An 8,459-nucleotide genomic window follows, 5' to 3' on the forward strand; every position below is an offset into this window, starting at 1 on the left:
CTAGCTAGTTGGATTATAGGGGTTAGAAACTAGCTAGTTGAAGTATAGGGGTTAGAAACTAGCTAGTTGGATTATAAGAGTCAGAAACTAGCTAGTTGGATTATAGGGGTTAGAAACTAGCTAGTTGGATTATAGGGGTTAGAAACTAGCTAGTTGGATTATAGGGGTTAGAAACTAGCTAGTTGGATTATAGGGGTTAGAAACTAGCTAGTTGGATTATAGGGGTTAGAAACTAGCTAGTTGGATTATAGGGGTTAGAAACTAGCTAGTTGAAGTATAGGGGTTAGAAACTAGCTAGTTGGATTATAAGAGTCAGAAACTAGCTAGTTGGATTATAGGTGCTATTTTCGAGCTAGCTATCAAATGGGCTGGTTGGATTATAGGGGTTAGATACTAGCTAGTTGAAGTATAGGGGTTAGAAACTAGCTAGTTCAAGTATAGGGGTCAGAAACTAGCTAGTTGGATTATAAGACTCAGAAACTAGCTAGTTGGATTATAGGGGTTAGAAACTAGCTAGTTGGATTATAGGGGTTAGAAACTAGCTAGTTGGATTATAGGGGTTAGAAACTAGCTAGTTGAAGTATAGGGGTTAGAAACTAGCTAGTTGGATTATAAGAGTCAGAAACTAGCTAGTTGGATTATAGGGGTTAGAAACTAGCTAGTTGGATTATAGGGGTTAGAAACTAGCTAGTTGGATTATAGGGGTTAGAAACTAGCTAGTTGGATTATAGGGGTTAGAAACTAGCTAGTTGGATTATAGGGGTTAGAAACTAGCTAGTTGAAGTATAGGGGTTAGAAACTAGCTAGTTGGATTATAAGAGTCAGAAACTAGCTAGTTGGATTATAGGTGCTATTTTCGAGCTAGCTATCAAATGGGCTGGTTGGATTATAGGGGTTAGATACTAGCTAGTTGAAGTATAGGGGTTAGAAACTAGCTAGTTCAAGTATAGGGGTCAGAAACTAGCTAGTTGGATTATAAGACTCAGAAACTAGCTAGTTGGATTAGAGGGGTTAGAAACTAGCTAGTTGGATTATAGGGGTTAGAAACTAGCTAGTTGGATTATAGGGGTTAGAAACTAGCTAGTTGGATTATAAGAGTCAGAAACTAGCTAGTTGGATTATAGGGGTTAGAAACTAGCTAGTTGGATTATAGGGGTTAGAAACTAGCTAGTTGGATTATAGGGGTTAGAAACTAGCTAGTTGGATTATAGGGGTTAGAAACTAGCTAGTTGGATTATAGGGGTTAGAATCTAGCTAGTTGGATTATAGGGGTTAGAAACTAGCTAGTTGAAGTATAGGGGTTAGAAACTAGCTAGTTGGATTATAGGGGTTAGATACTTGCTAGTTGAAGTATAGGGGTTAGAAACTAGCTAGTTCAAGTATAGGGGTCAGAAACTAGCTAGTTGGATTATAAGAGTCAGAAACTAGCTAGTTGGATTATAGGGGTTAGAAACTAGCTAGTTGGATTATAGGGGTTAGAAACTAGCTAGTTGGATTATAGGGGTTAGAAACTAGCTAGTTGGATTATAAGAGTCAGAAACTAGCTAGTTGGATTATAGGGGTTAGAAACTAGCTAGTTGGATTATAGGGGTTAGAAACTAGCTAGTTGGATTATAGGGGTTAGAAACTAGCTAGTTGGATTATAGGGGTTAGAAACTAGCTAGTTGGATTATAGGGGTTAAAAAACTAGCTAGTTGTATTATAGGGGTTAGAAACTAGCTAGTTGAAGTATAGGGGTTAGAAACTAGCTAGTTGGATTATAGGGGTTAGAAACTAGCTAGTTGGATTATAGGGGTTAGAAACTAGCTAGTTGGATTATAGGGGTTAGAAACTAGCTAGTTGGATTATAGGGGTTAGAAACTAGCTAGTTGAAGTATAGGGGTTAGAAACTAGCTAGTTGGATTATAGGGGTTAGAAACTAGCTAGTTGAAGTATAGGGGTTAGAAACTAGCTAGTTGGATTATAGGGGTTAGAAACTAGCTAGTTGGATTATAGGGGTTAGAAACTAGCTAGTTGGATTATAGGGGTTAGAAACTAGCTAGTTGGATTATAGGGGTTAGAAACTAGCTAGTTGGATTATAGGGGCTATTTTCGAGCTAGCTATCAAATGGGCTGGTTGGATTATAGGGGTTAGATACTAGCTAGTTGAAGTATAGGGGTTAGAAACTAGCTAGTTCAAGTATAGGGGTCAGAAACTAGCTAGTTGGATTATAAGAGTCAGAAACTAGCTAGTTGAAGTATAGGGGTTAGAAACTAGCTAGTTCAAGTATAGGGGTCAGAAACTAGCTAGTTGGATTATAAGAGTCAGAAACTAGCTAGTTGGATTATAGGGGTTAGAAACTAGCTAGTTGGATTATAGGGGTTAGAAACTAGCTAGTTGGATTATAGGGGTTAGAAACTAGCTAGTTGGATTATAAGAGTCAGAAACTAGCTAGTTGGATTATAGGGGTTAGAAACTAGCTAGTTGGATTATAGGGGTTAGAAACTAGCTAGTTGGATTATAGGGGTTAGAAACTAGCTAGTTGGATTATAGGGGTTAGAAACTAGCTAGTTGGATTATAGGGGTTAGAAACTAGCTAGTTGGATTATAGGGGTTAGAAACTAGCTAGTTGAAGTATAGGGGTTAGAAACTAGCTAGTTGGATTATAGGGGTTAGATACTAGCTAGTTGAAGTATAGGGGTTAGAAACTAGCTAGTTCAAGTATAGGGGTCAGAAACTAGCTAGTTGGATTATAAGAGTCAGAAACTAGCTAGTTGGATTATAGGGGTTAGAAACTAGCTAGTTGGATTATAGGGGTTAGAAACTAGCTAGTTGGATTATAAGAGTCAGAAACTAGCTAGTTGGATTATAGGGGTTAGAAACTAGCTAGTTGGATTATAGGGGTTAGAAACTAGCTAGTTGGATTATAGGGGTTAGAAACTAGCTAGTTGGATTATAGGGGTTAGAAACTAGCTAGTTGGATTATAGGGGTTAGAAACTAGCTAGTTGGATTATAGGGGTTAGAAACTAGCTAGTTGGATTATAAGAGTCAGAAACTAGCTAGTTGGATTATAGGGGTTAGAAACTAGCTAGTTGGATTATAGGGGTTAGAAACTAGCTAGTTGGATTATAGGGGTTAGAAACTAGCTAGTTGGATTATAGGGGTTAGAAACTAGCTAGTTGGATTATAGGGGTTAGAAACTAGCTAGTTGGATTATAGGGGTTAGAAACTAGCTAGTTGAAGTATAGGGGTTAGAAACTAGCTAGTTGGATTATAGGGGTTAGATACTTGCTAGTTGAAGTATAGGGGTTAGAAACTAGCTAGTTCAAGTATAGGGGTCAGAAACTAGCTAGTTGGATTATAAGAGTCAGAAACTAGCTAGTTGGATTATAGGGGTTAGAAACTAGCTAGTTGGATTATAGGGGTTAGAAACTAGCTAGTTGGATTATAGGGGTTAGAAACTAGCTAGTTGGATTATAAGAGTCAGAAACTAGCTAGTTGGATTATAGGGGTTAGAAACTAGCTAGTTGGATTATAGGGGTTAGAAACTAGCTAGTTGGATTATAGGGGTTAGAAACTAGCTAGTTGGATTATAGGGGTTAGAAACTAGCTAGTTGGATTATAGGGGTTAAAAAACTAGCTAGTTGTATTATAGGGGTTAGAAACTAGCTAGTTGAATTATAGGGGTTAGAAACTAGCTAGTTGGATTATAGGGGTTAGAAACTAGCTAGTTGGATTATAGGGGTTAGAAACTAGCTAGTTGGATTATAGGGGTTAGAAACTAGCTAGTTGGATTATAGGGGTTAGAAACTAGCTAGTTGAAGTATAGGGGTTAGATACTAGCTAGTTGGATTATAGGGGTTAGAAACTAGCTAGTTGAAGTATAGGGGTTAGAAACTAGCTAGTTGGATTATAGGGGTTAGAAACTAGCTAGTTGGATTATAGGGGTTAGAAACTAGCTAGTTGGATTATAGGGGTTAGAAACTAGCTAGTTGGATTATAGGGGTTAGAAACTAGCTAGTTGGATTATAGGGGCTATTTTCGAGCTAGCTATCAAATGGGCTGGTTGGATTATAGGGGTTAGATACTAGCTAGTTGAAGTATAGGGGTTAGAAACTAGCTAGTTCAAGTATAGGGGTCAGAAACTAGCTAGTTGGATTATAAGAGTCAGAAACTAGCTAGTTGAAGTATAGGGGTTAGAAACTAGCTAGTTCAAGTATAGGGGTCAGAAACTAGCTAGTTGGATTATAAGAGTCAGAAACTAGCTAGTTGGATTATAGGGGTTAGAAACTAGCTAGTTGGATTATAGGGGTTAGAAACTAGCTAGTTGGATTATAGGGGTTAGAAACTAGCTAGTTGGATTATAAGAGTCAGAAACTAGCTAGTTGGATTATAGGGTTTAGAAACTAGCTAGTTGGATTATAGGGGTTAGAAACTAGCTAGTTGGATTATAGGGGTTAGAAACTAGCTAGTTGGATTATAGGGGTTAGAAACTAGCTAGTTGGATTATAGGGGTTAGAAACTAGCTAGTTGGATTATAGGGGTTAGAAACTAGCTAGTTGAAGTATAGGGGTTAGAAACTAGCTAGTTGGATTATAGGGGTTAGATACTAGCTAGTTGAAGTATAGGGGTTAGAAACTAGCTAGTTCAAGTATAGGGGTCAGAAACTAGCTAGTTGGATTATAAGAGTCAGAAACTAGCTAGTTGGATTATAGGGGTTAGAAACTAGCTAGTTGGATTATAGGGGTTAGAAACTAGCTAGTTGGATTATAAGAGTCAGAAACTAGCTAGTTGGATTATAGGGGTTAGAAACTAGCTAGTTGGATTTAGGGGTTAGAAACTAGCTAGTTGGATTATAGGGGTTAGAAACTAGCTAGTTGGATTATAGGGGTTAGAAACTAGCTAGTTGGATTATAGGGGTTAGAAACTAGCTAGTTGTATTATTGGGGTTAGAAACTAGCTAGTTGAAGTATAGGGGTTAGACACTAGCTAGTTCGATTATAGGGGTTAGAAACTAGCTAGTTGGATTATAGGGGTTAGAAACTAGCTAGTTGGATTATAGGGGTTAGAAACTAGCTAGTTGGATTATAGGGGTTAGAAACTAGCTAGTTGAAGTATAGGGGTTAGAAACTAGCTAGTTGGATTATAGGGGTTAGAAACTAGCTAGTTGAAGTATAGGGGTTAGAAACTAGCTAGTTGGATTATAGGGGTTAGAAACTAGCTAGTTGGATTATAGGGGTTAGAAACTAGCTAGTTGGATTATAGGGGTTAGAAACTAGCTAGTTGAAGTATAGGGGTTAGAAACTAGCTAGTTGGATTATAGGGGTTAGAAACTAGCTAGTTGAAGTATAGGGGTTAGAAACTAGCTAGTTGGATTATAGGGGTTAGATACTAGCTAGTTGAAGTATAGGGGTTAGAAACTAGCTAGTTCAAGTATAGGGGTCAGAAACTAGCTAGTTGGATTATAGGGGTTAGAAACTAGCTAGTTGGATTATAAGAGTCAGAAACTAGCTAGTTGGATTATAGGGGTCAGAAACTAGCTAGTTGGATTATAGGGGTTAGAAACTAGCTAGTTGGATTATAGGGGTTAGAAACTAGCTAGTTGGATTATAGGGGTTAGAAACTAGCTAGTTGAAGTATAGGGGTTAGAAACTAGCTAGTTGGATTATAGGGGTTAGAAACTAGCTAGTTGGATTATAGGGGTTAGAAACTAGCTAGTTGGATTATAGGGGTTAGAAACTAGCTAGTTGGATTATAGGGGTTAGAAACTAGCTAGTTGGATTATAGGGGTTAGAAACTAGCTAGTTGGATTATAAGAGTCAGAAACTAGCTAGTTGGATTATAGGAGTTAGAAACTAGCTAGTTGGATTATAGGGGTTAGAAACTAGCTAGTTGGATTATAGGGGTTAGAAAACTAGCTAGTTGGATTATAGGGGTTAGAAACTAGCTAGTTGGATTATAGGGGTTAGAAACTAGCTAGTTGGATTATAGGGGTTAGAAACTAGCTAGTTGGATTATATTGGTTAGAAACTAGCTAGTTGAAGTATAGGGGTTAGAAACTAGCTAGTTGGATTATAGGGGTTAGAAACTAGCTAGTTGGATTATAGGGGATAGAAACTAGCTAGTTGGATTATAAGGATTAGAAACTAGCTAGTTGGATTATAGGGGTTAGAAACTAGCTAGTTGGATTATAGGGGTTAGAAACTAGCTAGTTGGATTATAGGGGTTAGAAACTAGCTAGTTGGATTATAGGGGTTAGAAACTAGCTAGTTGGATTATAGGGGTTAGAAACTAGCTAGTTGGATTATAGGGGTTAGAAACTAGCTAGTTGGATTATAGGGGTTAGAAACTAGCTAGTTGGATTATAGGGGTTAGAAACTAGCTAGTTGGATTATAGGGGTTAGAAACTAGCTAGTTGAAGTATAGGGGTTAGAAACTAGCTAGTTGAAGTATAGGGGTTAGAAACTAGCTAGTTGGATTATAGGGGTTAAAAACTAGCTAGTTGGATTGTAGGGGTTAGAAACTAGCTAGTTGGATTATAGGGGTTAGAAACTAGCTAGTTGGATTATAGGGGTTAGAAACTAGCTAGTGGGATTATAGGGGTCAGAAACTAGCTAGTTGGATTATAGGGGTTAGAAACTAGCTAGTTGGATTATAGGGCTTAGAAACTAGCTAGTTGGATTATAGGGGTTAGAAACTAGCTAGTTGAAGTATAGGGGTTAGAAACTAGCTAGTTGAAGTATAGGGGTTAGAAACTAGCTAGTTGGATTATAGGGGTTAGAAACTAGCTAGTTGAAGTATAGGGGTTAGAAACTAGCTAGTTGGATTATATGGGTTAGAAACTAGCTAGTTGGATTATAGGGGTTAGAAACTAGCTAGTTGGATTATAGGGGTTAGAAACTAGCTAGTTGGATTATAGGGGTTAGAAACTAGCTAGTTGGATTATAGGGGTTAGAAACTAGCTAGTTGGATTATAGGGGTTAGAAACTAGCTAGTTGGATTATAAGAGTCAGAAACTAGCTAGTTGGATTATAGGGGTTAGAAACTAGCTAGTTGGATTATAGGGGTTAGAAACTAGCTAGTTGGATTATAGGGGTTAGAAACTAGCTAGTTGGATTATAGGGGTTAGAAACTAGCTAGTTGGATTATAGGGGTTAGAAACTAGCTAGTTGGATTATAGGGGTTAGAAACTAGCTAGTTGAAGTATAGGGGTTAGAAACTAGCTAGTTGGATTATAGGGGTTAGAAACTAGCTAGTTGGATTATAGGGGTTAGAAACTAGCTAGTTGAAGTATAGGGGTTAGAAACTAGCTAGTTGGATTATAGGGGTTAGAAACTAGCTAGTTGAAGTATAGGGGTTAGAAACTAGCTAGTTGGATTATAGGGGTTAGAAACTAGCTAGTTGGATTATAGGGGTTAGAAACTAGCTAGTTGGATTATAGGGGTTAGAAACTAGCTAGTTGGATTATAGGCGTTAGAAACTAGCTAGTTGGATTATAGGGGTTAGAAACCAGCTAGTTGGATTATAGGGGTTAGAAACTAGCTAGTTGGGTTATAGGGGTTAGAAACTAGCTAGTTGAAGTATAGGGGTTAGAAACTAGCTAGTTGGATTATAGGGGTTAGAAACTAGCTAGTTGAAGTATAGGGATTAGAAACTAGCTAGTTGGATTATAGGGGTTAGAAACTAGCTAGTTGAAGTATAGGGGTTAGAAACTAGCTAGTTGGATTATAGGGGTTAGAAACTAGCTAGTTGAAGTATAGGGATTAGAAACTAGCTAGTTGGATTATAGGGGTTAGAAACTAGCTAGTTGAAGTATAGGGGTTAGAAACTAGCTAGTTGGATTATAGGGGTTAGAAACTAGCTAGTTGAAGTATAGGGGTTAGAAACTAGCTAGTTGGATTATAGGGGTTAGAAACTAGCTAGTTGGATTATAGGGGTTAGAAACTAGCTAGTTGGATTATAGGCGTTAGAAACTAGCTAGTTGGATTATAGGGGTTAGAAACTAGCTAGTTGGATTATAGGGGTTAGAAACTAGCTAGTTGGATTATAGGGGTTAGAAACTAGCTAGTTGGATTATAGGGGTTAGAAACTAGCTAGTTGGATTATAGGGGTTAGAAACTAGCTAGTTGGATTATAGGGGTTAGAAACTAGCTAGTTGGATTATAGGGGTTAGAAACTAGCTAGTTGGATTATAGGGGTTAGAAACTAGCTAGTTGGATTATAGGGGTTAGAAACTAGCTAGTTGAAGTATAGGGGTTAGAAACTAGCTAGTTGAAGTATAGGGGTTAGAAACTAGCTAGTTGGATTATAGGGGTTAGAAACTAGCTAGTTGGATTATAGGGGTTAGAAACTAGCTAGTAGGATTATAGGGGTTAGAAACTAGCTAGTTGGATTATAGGGGTTAGAAACTAGCTAGTTGGATTATAGGGGTCAGAAACTAGCTAGTTGGATTATAGGGGTTAGAAACTAGCTAGTTGG

This window comes from Coregonus lavaretus, assembly GCF_964263955.1.
Source record: "Coregonus lavaretus genome assembly, contig: HAP1_SCAFFOLD_692, whole genome shotgun sequence".
In the NCBI taxonomy this organism is placed as follows: domain Eukaryota; kingdom Metazoa; phylum Chordata; class Actinopteri; order Salmoniformes; family Salmonidae; genus Coregonus; species Coregonus lavaretus.